The sequence below is a fragment of the Macaca thibetana genome, chromosome 18, assembly GCF_024542745.1.
Source record: "Macaca thibetana thibetana isolate TM-01 chromosome 18, ASM2454274v1, whole genome shotgun sequence".
NCBI lineage: Eukaryota > Metazoa > Chordata > Mammalia > Primates > Cercopithecidae > Macaca > Macaca thibetana.
The window spans coordinates 49,180,957-49,202,081 of NC_065595.1; the positions used below are offsets into that span (position 1 = coordinate 49,180,957).

Sequence of the window (21,125 nt, forward strand, 5' to 3'; positions counted from 1 at the left end):
ACTTGGGGCCCTGGTACACCATGTTCGGTTGGATTCTTGGCTGGGATTTGCCATTCAAAGTCATCAATTTTACTTCGTGTGCTCCTTCAGTCTAGGGCTTGAACTTTCTGGGAAAGCAGTACAAAAAATGGTACCAATGAAGTTGGGGGATTATCTGGGGATTTCAACAATGGTTGATTCCCTTTAAGAAGGATAATCTGGAATTGAATGTATAAGGGTTGCAATTTCAAGTCTTATGCAGGCTGCAGGGGGCTGAGTGAAAACAGTGAATACAAGAGAAGTGTATACACAGAAGGGGATGTGTCTCTTCTTAGGACTGCGGAAAATTGATCTTCTCATTGTGGCTTCCTCTGAGCGCTAGGCTGGAGTTGCCAGATCAGCAAGGAGTCTGCAGTGAGAGGCTTTCAGAAAACACCCCTCTTCTCTAAAGACAGCAGGCTCGTCATTCGATGCTGTCTTGCTGGCCTATCATTGTGACTGTGACGTTTTTGGGTGTTTGCATCGCTGTTTACCTCTGTGATTTCTCTCATTCATTAGGAGAATTCATTATCCTCTGTTCTTGCAGAGAAAATCTCCTTAGGCAGCTGCTAGGAATAACTGTTAAGTTGTTCCTAGTATTGCCATGGCTACCCCTGTCCCAAGTAGAAGACAAGCTGGGGTCTCCTGTAAGTAGATAAAGTAGGGTGGGGTGGAGGAAGGATCAGGAGCTGTGAGTCAGACCTTGTCCAAACCCTGCTTTTACGGCCTTCTAGGTGTGTAGATGAATCTCAGGCCTCCCAGAGTTTCTGGTTCCTCCTCTGCATTGCTGAAGATTGGTAAAGATTGGGAAGAACAAGGCCTAGAAAGCACGGTTTTAACAAAGAATTGGCTCTCAGTCTATCCTTACATTTCTTCCCTTGAGTGGCTTCTTACAAAACCTCTTTCCAATATGTTGCCTTCTTTCAGCCAAGTCTTGTTCTTTATCTCCTATATACCATTTATCCCCTTTATCCACGTATCTCCTCAAATCTTCCACCTGACAGCTTCCCCGATGATAAACATCTTGCATCAGTGCGGTGCATTTGTTGTAATTGATAGCCAATATTGATACATTACTCTCAACTGAAGTCCATGGTTTACATTAGGATCCACTTTGTGTTGAATGAGGTTTTGACAATTGTATGATAACACAAATCCACCATCACTGTATCATACGCAAGAGTTTCACTGCCCTAAAATCCCCTTGTTTTCCACCTATTTATCCCCCTCTCTTTTCCTACCTCCCCTGCAACCCCTGGCAACCACCGGTCATTTGACTGTCTCCATGGTTTTGCATTTTCCAGAATGTCAGATAGCTGGAATCATATAGTATGTAGCCTTTTCAGATTGGCTTCTTTCACTTAGTAATACGCATTTAAAATTTCTTCATGTCTTTTCATGGCCTGATACCTCATTTCATTTTATCATTGAATCGTGTTTTGTTGTATGGATGCACTACAATTTGTTTATCCACTCGCCTATTAAAGGGCAACTTGGTTGCTTCCAAGTTTTGGCATCAACAATGCCAAATTATAAGTAGAACTACTATAAATATTTATGTCCAGGTTTTTGTGTGCAGGTTTTGATTGGCAGCTAGAATGACTGACCTAGCTTTAAGAATAATCTTAGCTTCTCCAATTCTATGTGTTTATTTTAGCATGGTATACTTCACCTGCTACACGCAGGGATTTCTCAGTTCTCTGAGTACATGCTTCTTCGTTTAAAGAGAAACAATCATTGTCATGTAACTGCAGGCATGGTGGCTCATGCTTGTAATCCCAGCACTTTGGGAGGCCAAGGCAGGAGGATCGCTTAAGGCTAGGAGTTCGAGACCAGCCTGCGCAGTGTAGTGAGACCACATCTCTACCAAAAAAAAAAAAAAGTTAGCTGGGCATAGTGACATGTCTCATAGTCCCAGCTACTTAGGAGGCTGAGGCAGGAGGATTGCTTGAGCTCAGGAGTGTGAGTCTGCAGTGAGCTGTGATCAAGCCACTGCACCCCACCCTGGGTGACTGAGTGAGACCCCTTCTCAATTAAAAAGAAAATTTAAATGAAAGTCATATAACTGGCAGAATTCTGGGATTCGGGAACCTCTCAGAGCCCAAGTCCACACAATGTCCTCTCAGTTTCCAGGCTTGATTAGACTTAGGGGACTGTATCACTCTCAGAGAAATTAGCAACCATGGAGCTTTAGCCCAGAGAAAGGTCTCATGTGGGGGCTTCTGGAACAGGGAAGGCCATTCATAGCACTTGGCCATAGGCTACTTCCCTAGTGACTTTCAATCCCACTGTTCCTTCTCCTAAAACTGGCTCAAGCAAGGAGAGCTTCTCACCAGCTAATGCACCCCAGAACACTGCTCAGGTTTAGGTGAACAACTGTGAGAACTGTTAGGGAGGAGTTTTTACTGGTTGGGGACATAATCCACATGTAGACCAAGAGGGAGATACCTGAATCTTGTTTGCCCCTCCCTATTTAGGCAATAGGGCTGTGGAATCGGTTTCCTGATCACTCTGCTGACCTAGCCCTGCACTTTTCTTTTACTTGAGGGCTGAGACGGTAAGATTACCATTTTCTTTTCTTTTCTTTCTTTCTACTTTCTCTTCTTCTTCTTCTTTTTTTTTTTTTTGCTAGGCTAGAATGGAATGGCATGATCTTGGCTCACTGAAACCTCTGCCTTCCAGATTCAAATAATTCTCCTGCCTCAGCCTCCTGAGTAGCTGGGATTATAGGTGGCCACCACCACACTCAGCTAATTTTTATTTTATTTTATTTTATTTTTGAGACGGAGTCTCACTCTGTGGCCCATGCTGGAGTGCAGTGGTGCGATCTCGGCTCACTGCAAGCTCTGCCTTCCAGGTTCATGCCATTCTCCCACCTCAGCCTCCTGAGTAGCTGGGACTACAGGCACCTGCCACCACGCCTGGCTAATTTTTTTTATTTTTATTTTTAATAGAGATGGGGTTTCACCATTCATGGGATGGTCTCTATCTCCTGACCTCACGATCCACCTGCCTCAGCCTCCCAAAGTGCTGGGATTACAGGCGTGAGCCACCGCGCCCAGCCAAATTTTTTGTATTTTTAGTAGAGTCAGGGTTTTGCCATGTTGGCCAGGCGGGTCTTGAACTCCTCACCTCAGGTGATCCACCCACCTTGGCCTTCCAAAGTGTTGGGATTATAGTCATGAGCCACTGTGCCCGGACATTCTCATTTTCTATTTGCTCCTATTTTTACACAGCCGTTTCTTCTCCTCTAACTTTTAGTTGTCTCAATAAAAAAAGAATCTTGCAGGCTAAGCATGGTGGCTCACGCCTATCATCCCAACATTTTGGGAGGCCGAGGTGGGCAGATTGCTTGAGGTCAGGAGTTCGAGACCAGCCTGGCCAACGTGGTGAAACTCCATTTCTACTAAAAATACAAAAAATTAGCTGGGCATGGTGGTGTATGCCTGTAATCCTAGCTACCCAGGAAGCTGAGGCAGGAGAATCACTGGAACCTGGGAGGCAGAGGTTGCAGTGAGCTGAGATGGTACCACTGCACTCTAGCCTGGGTGACACAGTGAGACTCCGCTCAAAAAAAAAAAAAAAAAAAAAAAAGAGAAAGAAAGAATATCGCTGGAAATAACTCCCCTTGATGGAGGTATTAGTAAACAAAATTAGTGTATACATGTTGTTCCAAGCTATTAGGTTTTTCTGTTTCTTATTAATTTTCATTCTTTTCAATAGTTTTAGTTAATTTTAAATAAAAATAAAAATATGGTCCCGAGGTTATTGGGATTGATTTTCTTGGTTGATTGAATTAAAATGCCTCTTTCTTGAGTTGCTAGTATCAGAAATAAAGGAAGGAGCTGAGGTGAGCAAGGCAAACATAAAATGAAGCAGATGCTTTTTTCCTAGTGTATAGATAAAACAGCCCCAGTGACACACACATTCTAACAAGCTATGTGTGAAAATGCACGTATATATGTGTCTACATTTATAAACCTGGATGTCTAGGTGTCCTACTCCATTTTGTGTTGCCATAAAAGAATACCTAAAACTGGATAATTTATATAGAAAAGAGGTTTATTTGGCTCATAGTTCTGTAGGCTGTAGAAGAAGCATGATGCCAGCGTCTGGTTCTGGTGAGGGCTTCAGGCTGCTTCTACTCATGGCAGAAGGTGAAGGGGAGCTGGTGTGTGCAGAGATCCCATGGCCAGAGAGGAAGCGAGAGAGAAAGGGGTGCTGCCAGGCTCTTTTTAACAAACAGTTGTCGTGGGAACTAAGGGTGAGAACTCACTCATCCTCAAAGGAGGGCATTCATCAATTCATGAGGGATCTGCCCCCATGACCCGAACACCTCCCACTAGGCCCCACACTGGAGATCAAATTTCCACATGAGGTTTGGAGGGGACAAATATCCAAACTATAGCACTAGGTGCAGTTTACCACTGAGAAACACCTACGTAGAGGGACACAACCAGATATGGAGTAGCGGGTGGGTGTGAGGGTTGTGGGGGCAGAGGGTAGGCCGGGAGAAGAGGCTGCACTCAGAAACCTGGCTATGGATTCCCAGGGCAGGGAGCAGAACGGTAAACCTTGCCAGGCCTGCCTGCGGAGGTGACAGTGCTAGATCAGGGACTAGCTCAGGTGCAGGTAATGGGGAAATGCTGCACGACCAGGCCCTGTTCTTCTCTAGCTAAATAAGGCAGTTAGAATAATTTGTGCGCAAGTGTATTTAATTTAATGTCAGAGTTGAAGCCAAGATTAAGTTCCCCAACCAAGAAGAACGATTAACAAAATTCAGGCACCAAGAACCTGCTTACTTTTTATTGTGAAGTATAATGATGTGCAAACTCAAGACAAATTGGATGTCCTAATAATAACTCATAAATATTACAAGTACTGACTGAGATCAGGGTTTAGCTTTGAAATTGATGGCAGTGAAATCCTCACCTGTGCCCACTGTGGAAGTTTAACTACATTCTCTATATTAATAATGACAGCATTTAGCATGTAGTAGAAGAAAAAAAATCGTTTGTCAAAGGCATGACATCCATTAACAGGTATCAGTATTGCCCCAATTCTTAGTGTAGAAGACCTCCACATAAACAAATACATGACTAGAACTAACACGGAGGAAGAGTCTGGGACTCTAATGAATTTGGTATTATTCCTTCTCTGGGCATTGATTTCTTCTTGGTACTATAGCTGATTTTCAAACTTTCCCCTTTCTGGTGTCTGTGCATTCAACTCTAAGGAATTACATAGGATAAAATATTGTTTTTAATTTTATTTTATTAATTTTTGAGACAGGGTCGTCTCACTATATTGCCCCGGCTGGTCTTGAACTCCTGGCCTCAAGTGGTCCTCTGCCTTGGCCTCTCAAAGTGCTGAGATTACAGACGTGAACCACTGCGCGTTCAGCTGAAAATATATTGTGACTCTAGAAAAATTCCCATGAAGCTTTGTTATACACAGTCCTGTGGACTAGCCCCACATGATCTCCATTCATCTTTTTTATGCCCATAGGAGGAGTGGGTTGGGACAGGTTTGGTGGGCATGAGGTAGACCCAGCTTGGCAGTATCAAGGCTGCGGCATGAGGTTACCTGGGGTGGAAGGATGCATGGGGCAGGAAATCGAATTCTTATTCTGAAGGAGAACAAAGGGCAAAGTTGTGTTAATACATCCAAAGCCTGACGATTAAGAGTCAGCAGAAGCCAAGGTTCAGAGCAAATCTCTGGCAAGAGAAAGTAGCAAAGCCAGGAGGTGGCAGAGTCTGGCAGGAAACACGAGAGGCGGCCTGAGGAAAGCATGGAGATTGCATACAGAGCATGTGGGTTTTTCTGTGGCCCTAAGTGGCCTTGCTTGGGCACCCTAGTTAAGTCCAGTGGGCTCTGAAAAAGCAGTGAATCCCTTGCAAAACGAGAAATGTTAAAAATGTATCAGGCGTAAGTGTCGGTGTGCATCTACCCAAAAACGCCTACCCAAGAGTGGCTTGATCATCTGGCATGAGAGGAGTCAAGCGGTGGGTGCTTGCAGGTTATCTCACAATGTCAGTGGTGTCACAGGTCTGGGTTTTGCTTCTCTGTGATTCTCCTGACTTCTCTCACAGCTCTCAAGATGGCCACCAGAGCTGTCTTCTGCAGAAGCTTGAGGAGGGAAAAGGATGTTTCTTTTTATCAGGGAGAAAGCAACACCTTCTCACAACTTTCCCTCTGATGCTGGGAGCCAGGATTGGGATACGAGGCAGGTCCTGGCTACCTGTGACGATAGGACAGCCAATGCCTGGCATTTTGGGCTTTTATCATCCAGAAAGGAAGATGGTCCAAGGAAATGGCTATTGTAAGAGTGAATGACAGCCACAGCATTTTAATGTTCTGCAGCCTTTAAGGTCTTGTTTAGAAAATATAAGGAAATTGCAGCCACACTGCTATTTCACGTCACAGCCAACCTTTTCAATTGCTCTCCATCCTTGTTGAAAGAACAGTGATTGACTCACCAGAACTATTCTTGAAACCCTGAATGCGAGGCAGACAGGAAGCTTGGAATTTCCTCTTCCGCCACTGTTTGTGAATAACTGGAGGTGGCAAGTCCTGGTTGAGAACTCTCTGCTAAGGAAGAAGGAAGGTTTGGGGAAAATGTTGTTATCAATAGCAGAGCATGTGTAGGTCATGAATTATATTGCTCATCAGAGAATCTGTTACATGTCAGCTACTATGTGATGAACGTTCAGTGCATGAAAAAAAATTTAGAGAGAAAATATATTGGGTCCACTTCTAGAGTCAGCTTTTCCATGGCTTTCTCTGAATTCAACCAGTGCTATTTGGCACTGCCACGTTACATATGTGTAGTAACTTTAAAGTTATAAATCCTGGAGCAGGATTGAAATGTACTCAGTGTGCTGGATTGTTTCATAGTCACCTCTGGCTATGTTAGGAACTATGTTTTTCAGAATCCCTTCCCTCTATGAATCCTAAATAGAGTTGGCCAAAAGAGACACTTGCATAAGATTTGAGAGGCAGAAGAGAAATCGTGGTCGTTTTTCTCTGGAACCCTTTGCAGGCTGATATTGTGGCTATCAGATGGGCAATGCTCTGTGGGTCCCAGCCCGTCTTTGCTCTTTTCATCTCCATGTCCAGGTCTTCTTTCTGATTGTTGGCCCAGCACCAGCCACTTGGCCGTAGACCTACAGTGGCCAATACTCCCTACCCACACATTCCAGCTCTCTTACTGTCGTCCTATTTCAGCAGCCCAATGGCACTTGGCCTTCCTTCCCTGATATCTAGCAAGCTCTGATCCGGTCACTTGGCCAGGGCTTCAGGAGGACTGGACAGTGAGTGTTCTCTGATACTCTCACTTCCCTTTCCAGATCTCTGCCTTCCCAGCTTCTCCCACAGTTGTATCAGGTCTAATCCCTATCCTAAGTCTCTTCTTCCACAATATCCACATACAGTGACTCTACTTTTCTGAATATATGCTGATAGATACATGCTGTTATTCAAATCTGCATAGATTTGGCCTTCATTTATTTTCTGTAACTTCTGTTAGAGTCCCATTTCTACCAGTGCTGGAGGCTGGGGTGGGATACTATTTATACTTGCCGAAGCAAGAAAATTCTGTTTCTTATGGTTTAAAGCAGTCATTTATGAGTTAACTTAAGCTGTCTTGCATCTCCCTCCTGTTTTCCTAAAATGCCCCTGGGTGCAGGGAGAGACCTACCCATACTCCTGGTGGGATGGGCCTCTCCCAGCATGCTGGTCTCTGCTGTGGAATAGAGAGGCTGTCCCCAAATGTTCTGCACCATTCTTTCGTGAGATGTGTCTAATTGCACATGTCCTTTGGACCAAGATGCTGAGACTTGCTGCTGAATTTCAAGGCCTCTGATGTTTGCCTCTATTGGTGAGGGGGCCATCCTCTCTGGCCTCATCTCCTGACCCTAGGCCTCCCCTGGGCCACCTGTTCTCTCTGCATCTCCATGTTGCCCTCTGGGACACTCCTGGCTTCCCAAATTTCATGCCAAAGCTGTGAAGGAATCAGGGGTGCTATCTCAGAACCACTTCGAGGGTGTCTGCAAGTTAGGGGGCATCTGTAAGCAGGGAGGAAAGGGTTTCTAGAAATCACCAGAAAGTGGAAAGGAAGAGGTGATGAGAATAGAGCCATACCCTGGGGCTTGAGATAGAGATTTCTGAGGTGGAACAGTTTTAGAAGCTGACAGGCTCATGGATTTGGTCCAGGAAAGGGGAGTGAACTGGAGTATATGGGGAAGTCCAATAATTAGAGTCATCAGATCTTGTCTGTGTGTCTAGGAGAGAGTTCAAGGAAAGCAGTGGGGAAGCACTAGAGTTTGCAGAGAAAGCAGAAGGGAGCTTAGGAGAGGAGAACAATTGTGAACTCTGTAAGCGAGCCTCCTGAGTTTAAATGCTGGCTCTAAGGTCAAGAGTGGATCCTTCCTTGAGCCTCCCATTCTCCAGGTGTTAAATGGCTAAAATGGTATCCCTTTTGCGGACAATTGTGAAATATTCAGCATATAGCAGGACTGGGTGCGTGGTAATTCCCATCATTAGCTGCACTCACCACTCATCATTAGCTGCCAACTGTTAGAAAGTAGTGAAAAATGAGCATATTTCCTTGAGATGCCCCTCACTTCTCCTAGGATTTCTAAAATCCAGATGATGTGTATATTTGTTGTATTTGTTTCCATTTTTGGTCTTTTTGTTCTCTTACTAAACCAATGGTGCATCTTACAATTTTGGATACCTTGAATCCAGGAAATATATTCCTTGTTCTCCTCCATGTAGATACAAGGATGCTGCTACAGTTTGGTGTTCTTATTGTCTCATTTTGCCACCAGATGGCAAGCCCATTCTGTTATTCCTGCACCCCGCCCCCTGCCTCAACCCCATCAGTGGAAATGAATAAATTTTGTAATAAAATTATAGCTAAAAATTTGAAATGGAAAAATAAGGTAATCTCGAATGGACAGATACCAAAATGCAAAGTTGCAAAAACAAAGAATGTCAGAACTTTACACAGTAACACTCTGCTGCCATCATTTCTTTAAACATCTACTTTACCCCATGAAAACATAAGCTCCAGGCCGGGCGCGGTGGCTCAAGCCTGTAATCCCAGCACTTTGGGAGGCCGAGACGGGCGGATCACAAGGTCAGGAGATCGAGACCATCCTGGCTAACACAGTGAAACCTCGTCTCTATTAAGAAATACAAAAAACTAGCCGGACGAGGTGGCGGGCGCCTGTAGTCCCAGCTACTCGGGAGGCTGAGGCAGGAGAATGGCGTGAACCCGGGAGGCGGGGCTTGCAGTGAGCTGAGATCCGGCCACTGCACTCCAGCCTGGGTGACAGAGCGAGACTGCGTCTCAAAAAAAAAAAAAAAAAAAAAAAAAAAAAAAAAACATAAGCTCCTTGCAGCCAAGGGCCGTGTTATAAATCTTTCTATGTTCAGGACTTAGCAAGTCCAGTCCTGCTGCCAGGCCCAGTGGATTTAAAAATTGAACCTGGAGAAGAGAAAGGTTTTTATGAAGTAATTACGCACATCAAGCAAGACTAAGATAACTCTTAAGAAAGATTGATGCCTCCTTTACGAAGAGTACAAGGAGAGATTAGCTTGAAATAGTAGCAAGAGGGACTCCAGTGAGACTTAAGAAAGAACTTTCTGATACAGATTCTGTGAACCCTGGGAGTGGATAACCGAGAATGATAGACAGTGGTCCCCTTTTTCCTTTCACTGGTCGGGTGGTATCTCCTAATGGGAGGATTGGATTAGGTGACCTCTCAAGCTTCTTTTAATTCTCTTTGTGATTGTAAATGTGTTTTCCCCACTTATTACAAATTATTGCTGTTATTTGCTACACTGGTGGAAAATCTATTGTACAATTAATTTTTTTGTAGAGACTTCAAAGCATTTCATAGCCTATCTTCATTATCATGGGCTGGTGTAGATTTCTCCACTGAGCAAGCTGGGGACCCTCCCCCCAGTCTAGGATCTGTTCTCTTGCAAAGATCATGTTTTATAAACCAAATAAACAAAGAAAACTTGTTTTGCTCTGAAGGAAAAAAACAAAAAACACAAACAAAACCAAACCAAAATAAACAGCAACTTTGTCTGACCTTTCCTTCGCCTGTAAGCCTCAGAGCTGTTGGCCGTGTCTTGTAATAACTCTGATCTTTTGACTAAAAAAGCGTGCTAATCAGCCGGGCTTTGCCAACCTCCATTTGTTACCCAGTTGCTAAGTGATCACTAAAGATTAGCCAGTCATAGGTGAATGGAAATTTCTACCCAGTGCTTTTTTTTAAGAGATGAAAAATAGCTTAGGGCATTTAAAGAAAAAAAACAAAAACAAACAAAGAAAAACCACTTGTATGTCTTTGGCTCTTGAATTGTTTTTAAACAGCCTTTCTCTGTCCCAACAAATCCAAAAATTGGAAGAGGCAACAACCGTTTTTCTGAAGTTCTGAAGTGCCCTTAACCTTGGCTTTTTTCTTGTTCCCGTCATCATTTCTTTAGCTGGGGTGAACTGTCTGATGATGCAAGAGCTACGAGACAAACCATCGGCTTTATATATTGTATATCTTCTCCCCGCCCATCAAATGGGGGCCAAATAATAGTACTCTTCCCTAGGACTGTTGTGAGGATCAAATCAGACGATAGTATGAGAAATGCTCAGCATACGACCTGTCCAGAGAAGGTACCCAGTGCATACTGGATTCTTTATTAGTGGTGTGATCACCATCACCCTTGTTGTGCGCCAGGTTCTCTCTGTGCTTCGGAGTATTATTATTCCTAGGGGAAACGCACACTGAATTTTCTCTCTTAAAAACTACTTGCAGTAGAACACCCCTTGACCGGGGTAAGTACCCTTGAGTAACAGCGGCCACTGTGTCTGAAAGTTTTACCTGTGTACAGGTGTGCCACAGTTGCATGAACCTCACCTTTGGCTTGCTCATCTAAAAAGCAGACCAATAAACCATGTGACTGACACACAAGTTTAGAAAGGTCAGATAGCGTGGTGGATAGATCTATTCCAGGTTCCCTTGCGATTACCAAAAGGAGTTTGGGAGGATCTCTGTCTTTTGTAACCTTCAATGCTTCATTAATCCACATGTAGCTCTGCACCGAGCTGATTTTTTTTTTTTTTTTTTTTTTTGAGATGGAGTCTCGCTCTGTCACCCAGGCTGGAATGGAGTGGCGTGATCTCACTGCAAGCTCCACCTCCCGGGTTCAAGCAATTCTCCTGCCTCAACCACCTCAGTAGCTGAGATTACAGGCATCTGCCACCACACCGGGATAATTTTTGTATTTTTAGTAGAGACGGGATTTCACCATGTTGTCTAGGCTAATCTCGAACATCTGACCTCAGGTGATCCTCCCATCTTGGCCTCCTAAAGTGCTGGGATTATAGGTGTGAGCCAGCACGCTAGGCCCACAGCTCATTTTGAATGAACTCTACCAAAAACCTGCTGTTTACAATTTTTACATGATAAACAGCATAGTAACAAACATCCTTATATGTATATCTTTTCATAATTTTCAGACTCTCTCCTGAGGTAAGATCCTAGAAGCTGGGCTGAAGAACTTGGTTCTCTTTCTGTGGGTCGGATCATTAGAATGTACAGAGGATGCACCTGGTAGCAGATGCTCTTCATCCCCAGTTATCAGGGCTGTGTCAGGAGTAGGGGAAAGAGATATGAGGAATTTGTTTGCCTCTATGTTTCTTTTACTTCCTTGATAGTTTGTCTTGGTTTATCCTATTTCTTTTTTTCTAACCCCCTGGCTTTTACTTATGGCCAAATATTACTGGAGTATGTATGACAGTAGAGGGAGACAGACGGGGCAGGCATGCAGGGAGCAGAAAAATTGAGCGAATATTCCTTTTAATCATTATCTTCATTTTTATTTCATCCCAGCTTCTCCATGTGGATCAGGTAGGTGGATTTTTCCAATTTTTAAGACTATAAATCCTAAACGAATTTCTCTAATTTTTAAGACTCTAAGTCCTGTACTAGCAACAATGTGGACTTTTCTACTTTTCCTTAGAGTGCTCTAGATTATGTGGGAATTTTATTTCTCTCTGTTTGCAAGAGAAACTCCTAAAGAGCTCATTCCTTAGAAAAGCATGAATTTCCACATGTCTCTTTAGCCATCAGTTTAACTGCTCTCAAAGAAATCTGAAGAATGCTTTGCTGTGTGTCTTTTCCCTTTTGTGTCCACTTTTAACTAAATGTCTCTTTCCAGTGTTTCCATTTCTAATTATCAAGAAGGGAGTTAACTGGACTGATTATTCATCATCATCCCATTGTGGGCAGATCTTTGAACAGTCTATCTCTTGGGCTTCCAGACAACCTGTAGATGGCTACTTTTAGGTTCAGTACCTCTCTCATCCAGTCAGCTGTTGGTTGAGTGTGTGGTTGGGTGTGTATCACATGGAATGGAAAGATCCTCTGATGCTCTAGAATTCCGAGTGAGGTGAAGGACATTCAGTGGACCTTGAGGTGAAGGGCATTCAGCGGACCTCAGGGATTTCTTTTAAATTGGCAAACTAGTCCAGGGGCAGTACCTCACACCTGTAATCTCAGCACTTTGGGAGGCCGAGGTGGGAGGATCACTTGAGCCCAGGAGTTCAAGACCAGCCTTGGTCACATAGCAAATCCCCATCTCTACAAAAAGTAAAAAAAAATTAGCGGGATGTGGTGGTGCCTGTGGTCCCAGCTACTCTGGAGGCGGAGGCAGGAGGATCACTTGAGTGGCAGATTGAGGCCGCATGATTGCGGCCTATGATTGCGCCACTGTACTCTATCCTGGGCAACAGAGTGAGACCTTGTCTCAAGAAAATAAATAAATAAATAAATAAATTGGCAAACTAGGAGAGAAAAAGCCTGGTAAGTATAGCCTGGCATTTTGTTAAAAAATTTATTTAAGGTTCACAGTGGTTGGAGTTATCTTCAACTTTCCCCCTCCCTCTTCCTGCAGAATCTCCTCTTTCAGCTGAGGATTCTTTCTAAAACCTGGTTACAAGGTGTCTTGCTCACAATTGTCTGTGGCTCTGTACCGCATGAAGAGTCTGGTCCCACAGCCTTAGCCGCTGTTCCAAGTCCTCCACAAGGTGGCCTGTATCTACCTCTTCACCCACACCTTCTGCTGCACTCACCGCCTCTAATCCCTTACCCCCAGCCACCCTCACCTGTGTGAGCTTCTGATCTAGGTCGTCCCTCCTCCTGTTTACTTACTCTATGGATGAGTTCATTTTTGCATTATTACAAAGAAATACCTGAGGCTGGTTATTTATTTATTTATTGAGACAGAGTCTCACTCTGTTGCCCAGGCCGGAGTGCAGTGGCACGATCTCGGCTCACTACAAGCTGTGCCTCCCACGTTCAAGCGATTCTCCTGCCTCAGCCTCCAGAGTAGCTGGGATTACAGATGCCCGCCATCATGCCCGGCTAAGTTTTGTATTTTTGGTAGAGATGGGGTTTCACCATGTTGGTCAGGCTGGTCTCGAACTCCGGACCTCAGGTGATCTGCCTGCCTCAGCCTCCCAAAGTGCTGGGATTACAGGTGTGAGCCACCCCACCTGGCCTGAGACTGGTAGTTTATAAAGAAAAGAGGTTTAATTGGCTCGCGGTTCTGCAGGTGAACCAGAGGTGTGGTGCTGGCATCTGCTTCTGGTGGGGGCCTCAGGAAGCTTCCAATTATTGGTGGAAGGCGAAGGGGGTGTATCACATGGTGAGACCAGGATCAAGAGAGGGGAGAGAGGGGCTACAGTCTTTTAAAAAACAACCAGATCTCGCGTGAACTACCTGAGTGAGAACTGGTTCCTCACTAAGGGGATGGCACGAAGCCATTCATGAGGGATAGGTTCCCATTATCCAGTACCTCCCACTAGACTCCATTTCCATCATTGCAGGTCACATTTCAACTGAGATTCGAAGGGGACCCATATCCTAACTATATCAACTTCCAGTTTTCATCGAAAGCCCACCTGTGTAAGAAGAGCTGGTAGACATTCCCTTTCCCCTTCAACTTGGAGGAATTGGGAAATTCAACATATGCTTAGTTGAATCTAATTTTTCAGAAAAAGTCAACATCTATTCTTAAGAAAGCCCACGCCAGACTGACTGTGTTATTTGTAAATCCATTGGCCAGCGTCATTTCCTCCAAAATACAGCATTTTTGATAGAGCCGAAGGCTCATGACTGACCTTCAGAAAGACATTTTGTATTTCACCATCAGAGTGGTACAGGTTTTATTAGACTTCCGTAATCCAGGTCTCATTTCTCAGGCAGCTCTGAAGCATATCACACTTTATCTGAGAGGGTCACAGTTAGTGAAGGAAGGTATTGGCCTTTGCAAGTTTGTGTTGCTCAAGAACTTATTACTTAATTGCTTAATTTTTTGTTTTTCTTTCTAGCGTTGATAGAGTGACTTTGCCTCTTTTACTGCGTGCATAGTGCCATCTTGTGGCCATGAAGCATATGACACTCCTAGTTGTGCCACAGTGCTTCTGCTGTTCCATCTTATTTCTGTAGTCCAGAGGCTAAGTGTAGAAACACATGGATTGTTACTAGGTGAGCGTACATATAGTTTACTGCTAAGCCAATTCAACCTGGTACATCTAGGTGGGGTATATCTAGAAGCATTTAAGATGCTTGTATTTTGTGCGTTTTCCAACTTCTTTCATTGAAGTACCCCAATCCAGTGTTTTTCTTTGAAAAAGAACCCATGTAACCTAGGGAAACAATGGATGTGGTCCTTGGAGAGGCTGGAAAGAGAAACTCAAGATGACTTTAGAAGGGTCCAACTCAAGAGGGGTTGCAAAACCAAACTTGCTGCTAGAAGAAGCTGAAAGCAGTAGACGAGGGGCAGGGGAACACATAGGGTACGTCTTAATGTATAGCCTTCGGTAAAAAGAAAGAAGAATAAAACAGATCTTTAATATAGTGAGTAAAATCTCCAACAATCCAAGTAACCAGAATATAGGAACTGAAAGAGCTTTTGAACCATTGCAAATAGGTCGTGTCCTGCACTGAAACCTCTGTAGTTTTCCTCAGAATCCCTCAAAGCCATTGAGAATCCATCGATTCAGACTTAACAATGAGAACTGACCTGGGCTTGGGATGCAGCAGATTAAATGTTGCTAGTTAAATGAATCATGCACAGGTTTAGAAAACCAGTCTGAAAATTTTGTTTGGATTTTTGCAGTTGTCTTGCTTGAATGTACCAAAAACCCCCACCCTCTGAGACAGGTAAATTCCTCCCACCACAGTGCACCATTCTTCCTATGACTGGCCCTCTGTTCATTCAGTCACCAACCATTTCTTTTGTTGGTTGATACTGGAGTAAGTATGAGATGACACATATCAAAAAGGCCCATTCCTGCCTTCATTTATCTCAATACCCACTGACAGTATGCAGGGGAACAATGGGGGATGCAAATCAATTCTTCAACAGCCTTATGACCCTAACTCAGAGATTCTATCTGTAGGAACAATGGGAATGCAAATGGTCAGTACCTGGTGCTACCTGACTTTTAGCAACAATGAAGTGGGCCAAAGTGCAGCCTGATTAATGTTTAATTACAAATATATTTGTGTTCAGAACTCAGCATGCAATCCTTGTCAACACTGGGGGACAGTTTCAAGTCTGGTAATAATTGAGGAGGAGGCAACCACTACTAATAGGCCTACAGGAACAAGGAGAGAGCGTGGGTCCAGGAACTCAGAGAGGGAGTTGCTCTATAGAGAGATGCATAACAGAGGGAGGAAGAGGGAGAGATGCCCTGACCTCATTTTTCTCTTTCTCACCAATCTCTAGCCAAGGCCATCACTGGCGAAGTCCATCTAAAAGCCAGAGTCAGCAAGCAGCGCCCGTTGAAACGTCCATAAAAGGTAAGCTCCTGGGCCTCAGAGCAGGTTGAAGGGCAGAGAGAGAGTATGAAGAGGCAAATGGAAAATACCTGGCCCAGGGCATATCTGGATTTTTAACAGATACATATGTTCCTCATCACATTTTTTTCAATTTGGATGGGCGGGTTTTTGTAATCTGTGGAGCAATGTGAGTCCATCCACTGATGGACTTGATGCTGTATGTTTCATATCATGCCAATAATGCATTATAGCAAGTGGGGCAGGGGTATGATGGAAGGTGTGAGGGACAGAAACAATGCTGAAAGCTTTTTGATTAGCATAAGGGTAGAAAGAAAGTCAGAGATGGAATGGCATAGCAAGATCCACAGAGTGAAAGCTCGAGGTTCACATGTATCATTTGTGAAACAGTAGAGTATTTGAAGGTTGACTGTGATAAATTAAAGTTGCATATTGTAATTTCCAGAACCGTTGTAATCACCCAGTGGGTTCTTCCTGCACAGACAAAACCAATTCACTGCAGGGGGATAGGGGAATGGGTGCCGCTGATTGGTTGGGGATGCAATCACAGGGGTGTGGAAAACGGTCCTAGTGCACCAAGTCTGCTACAGGATGGGGGCCACAGGAGCAGTTGAGCCAAGAGTCATGGATATCCAGTTATCAAAAATGTAAAAGCCTGAAAAGACATCCCAAAAGGCCAATCTTATGTTCTATTATAATAATGTTATCTGCCGGAGTAATTGGGGAAGTTGCAAATTTTGTCACTTCCGGAAGAATGGATGGTAATTGTTTACATCTACACCTTAGCAGTCTAGAAGCCCCTTTCATCCTCCTAACCTGGTGGGCTTTCATTAGTTTTATAAAGGTGGTTTAGTTTTCGGGAAAGGCTCTTATCATTTAAACTATAACCTAAATATCTCCCAAAGTTAGCTTAGCCCAAGCCCAGGAATGACCAAAGGCAGTTTGGAGGTTAAAGGCAAGATAGGGGTTGGTTAGATCAGACCTCTTTTGTGTTGTGATTTTCTCATTGATATAATTTTTGCAAAGGTGGTTTCACTCTGAAGTTCCCCCCAAATCTTTACACAATGATAGAAATATTCTAGATTTGTGCTGTCCAGTTAGTTGGTAGCCGCTTGCCACGTAGAGCATAGCCCTAGAGTGTAAGTACAAATGTAAATGGGAAAAAACTGAATTTTCCCTGGTGCAAAAAAGGGAAAACTTTCCCTTGCCATCTCTCATCTCTCTTTTTCTTACAGTATTTAGTTTAAAGAACCTGCAGTTGTTAGCTCTTTCTCTATCTCCTTTGCCAGCTTTATAACCAGGGATGTCCTTCTGAAGGACCTGGGGCTGTCTCTTTGAAATGTTAACATCAAAGAAGCCAGCACCCTATCTTCCCATCTCCATGGCTGCTCGCTCCAAATTATAACTAGCTACCTGTCAGAGAGATCTAAGAAGTTTGTTATTTCTTTGAACAAAGGCAATTAGCAAAGACAATAGCCACCTCAATTACCAGGTGAATTTAAGATGAGCTATGTATGACAAAATGGTGCTGTCAAATCCTGTGACTTGAGGACAAGCTATAGTTTATCTTGTGAACAGGTATGTTCTAAATGGCTATATAAAAAGCAAAAACTTTTTGCCTTTGCAATTTCTTTCTTTCTTTCTTTCTTTTTGAGATGGAGTTTCACTCTTGTTGCCAGGTTGGAGTGCAATGGGGTGATCTCGGCTCACCTCTACCTCTACCTCCTGGTTCAAGTGACTCTCCTGTCTCAGCCTCCCGAGTAGTTGGGATTACAGGTACCTGCCACCGTGCCCAGCTAATTTTTGTATTTTTAGTAGAGACGAGGTTTATCTGGTCAGGCTGGTCTCAAACTCCCGACCGCAGGTGATCTGCCCGCCTCAGCCTCCCAAAGTGCTGGGATTACAGGTGTCAGCCACTACGCCCAGCCTGTATTTTTTTTTTTTTTTTTAGATGGAGTCTCACACTGTTGCCCAGGCTGGAGTGCAGTGGCGCGATCTCGGCTCACTGTAAGCTCTGCCTCCCAGGTTCAAGCAATTCTCCTGCCTCAGCCTCCCAAGTAGCTGGGACTACAGGTGCCCGCTACCACACCTGGCTAATTTTTTGTGTTTTTAGTAGAGATGGGGTTTTACTTTGTTAGCCAGGATGGTCTTGATCTCCTGATCTAGTGATCCACCCGCCTCAGTCTCCCAAAGTGCTGGGATTACATAGGTGTGAGCCACCTTGCCCGGCCTGCAGTTTCTTTAGGAGCTACCTATGATGTGCCTCACCTTCAGGACTTAATGCTTATTCAGTGATAAAACTGTTTTATTTCTCCTTTACTTTGTGGAAAGGTTCCTTAGGTTGACAGGAAATTTTGTTGTTAGTTATATTTCCTCAATAAGAGCAACCAATTAAAAAGTAAACACAAGGGGGTGTAGGTGAAAGGTCAATAGAGGCACTACAGTGGAATCCTAAAACGTGCAGTACACAAAAGAAGTCAGCAAACAAGAGTGGAGAAAACCAAAAAAACCAACAAAAAACCCAGGTGGACAAAGAGAAAACAAATACAAAGATGGAAGCTTAAACTTATCCATATAAATAATTGCCGTAAAACCTTCTGATAAAAGTCAGAAATTGTCAAAACAGGAAAAGCCAAGACCTACCTGTATATTGTTTACAATAAACGTACTATAAAGGCACAGCCAGATGTCAAGCAAAAGGATCAAAAAGATACCATGGAAGCACTAACCATAAGAAGGCTGGTGTGGCTGTATTAATGTTAGGCAAAGTAGATTTCAAGACAAAGAATGTGTTAGAAGAAAAACTTGAGACAAATTATATTTTACAAAGTTGGCTGGGTGTGGTGGCTCACGCCTGTAATCCCAGCAGTTTGGGAGGCTGAGAGAGGTGGGTCACTTGAGGCCAGGAGTTCGAGACCAGCCTGGGCAACATGGGGAATCCCCATCTCTACTTAAAAAAAAAAAAAAAAAAAAAAATTCAAAATTAGCTTGGTGTGGTGGCACACGCCTGTAATCCCAGCTACTCAGGAGGCTGAGATAATCGCTTGAGCCTGGGAGGCAGAGGTTGCAGTGAGCCGAGATCCCGCCACTGCACTCTAGCCTGGGTGACAGAGTGAGACTCCATCTCCAAAATAATAAAATAAATACATAAATACATTTTACAAACTTTAGTTGAGCAAAGAATAATTCGCAAATTGGGCAGCTCCTAAACCAGAGAAGATTCAGAGCCATGCTGGCATTGCCACGTGGTCAGAGAGGATTTATGGATAGAAAAAGGAGGTACAGAAATAGCAGGACTGATTACAGCTCAGGGTTTGCCTTATTTGAATGCAGTTTGAACCGCTGGCTGCCTGTGAGTGATTGAAGTACTGCGGCTGTGATTGCCTGAGACAAAAGTAGGTTACAGTCTGTTTACACATCCAGTTAGGTTACAGTTCACTAAGTATGGAGAAACCTTCAGGCCAAACTTAAAATATGTAAGGAGGGCTGGGTGTGGTGGTTCATGCCTGTAATCCCAGCACTTTGGGAGGCCGAGGTGGGAGGAACCCCTGAGGTCGGGAGTTTGAGACCAGCCTGACCAATATGGAGAAACCCTGTCTCTATTAAAAATACAAAATTAGTTGGGCGTGGTGGTGCGTGCCTGTAATCCCAGTTACTTGGGAGGCTGTGGCAGGAGAATCACTTGAACCCGGGAGGTAGAGGTTGCGGTGAGCTGAGATTGCACCATTTCACTCCAGCCTGGGCAACAAGAACAAAACTCCGTCTCAAAAAAAAAAAGAATGTAAGGAGGCAGCTTTAGGCTAAAGGTAATTGAAGAGAGGCATTTCATAATGATAAAACGATCAGCTCTTCAGGAACACAGTAATCCTAAATGTGTTTGTACCTAATAATACAGGCAAAATGTTTCAAAACACAGGAAACAAAAATAGAAAGAATTAAAGGGGGAAATAATCAAAGCCACACTTGGGAGACTTCAACCTCTTAGTAATTAATGGAAAAAGTAGATAAAGTAATTGGGAATGATATCGAGGATTAAAATAAAACATAATGAAACCAAGAAATTTTGGTTTGTTAAGAAAGTCAGATTTAGTGATTTGACATGTCTCATTTTTAGGTGATGTTTAGTTAGCAACGTCCTATTGTAGACATTTTGATGTGGTGTTTGGAATATGGTCTGCAGAGATCAACCAGAAGTAGCTCCATGTGCCACTTGCAGTGGGAACTGAAGTCACAGGAATAAAACAGTCTTCATGCTTTAGGATGTCCTGATGTGCCAGTGTCATGAAATCTTCATTCATGAGACATTCCAGTTTACTGGCAGTGTAGACTAGAATATGCTACACTTCCCAAAATGTTTTGTTAGTATAAGGATTATTTTGAGCTGATTATTTTGAGAAATAGCAGACACAGGAGAAACTCTGAAGATAGAACGTAAGTTTACCTTTTGTAAAGGGATTTACATTTATAAAGGAAATGTCCATTTGTAAGGCTGTATCCCTCTCTACCAGAAACACAGGATGACTATAAGTGACAAGGACATTAACTTAAATCTGCATAACAAATCTTATTTAAGCTTACCAGACTTTTCCTGGTCACCTTCCCATAACTTCTTTCCCCTGCCCAGAAGCCCTTAATCCCCTTTCCTTTGTTTTAGCCCAAGTTGGTATATTGTTAAATTAAAGTAAATTCGGCCTGAGGCTGCCTTCATACCTTGAGTCCCCACATGACCAACTGCAGCCTAGCTTGGTACATAAATGAACTGAAAGCCTAACTTAGGAGTATATTTTTGTAACACATAGCTGAGTGTCAATCAATCACAGCAGCTGAGTTTCAGCCAGTCACTGGCTGCCAACTGATCAGCCCACCTCCAATTAAGGCAAAGGCTCAGCTGTAATCAATCAAGCAGCTTCCCTACCTCACTTCTATTTTCTGTCTATAAATACTGCCTGCTCATTATTGTAGAACAGAGTTCTCTGAACCTTTTCTAGTTCTAGGGCAGCCCAATTTTGTGAATCATTCTTTGCTTAAATAAACTGTTAGATTTAATTTGTTTAAAGCTCTTCTTGTAACATTTTACTCCCAAGTTCTAACCACCCCTTTGAGCTGCTCTTCCCAGTTACTGCAAAGCATGCATGAGATACACATGTTAATAGACTAATGTTTGTTTTTCTCTTGTTAATCTGTGTTTTGTTACAGAGCCCCAGCTGGGGGCCTAGAAGAAAAAGATTT

At 43.5% G+C, this 21,125-nt stretch overlaps 1 protein-coding gene across 23 annotated transcripts in view; it reads right to left on the reverse strand.

Moving 5' to 3' along the window:
• TTR (transthyretin) overlaps positions 1-21,125 on the reverse strand; it is a 1,143,467-nt gene that overhangs the window by 26,494 nt on the left and 1,095,848 nt on the right. The gene's annotated exons all lie outside the window — the stretch shown is intronic.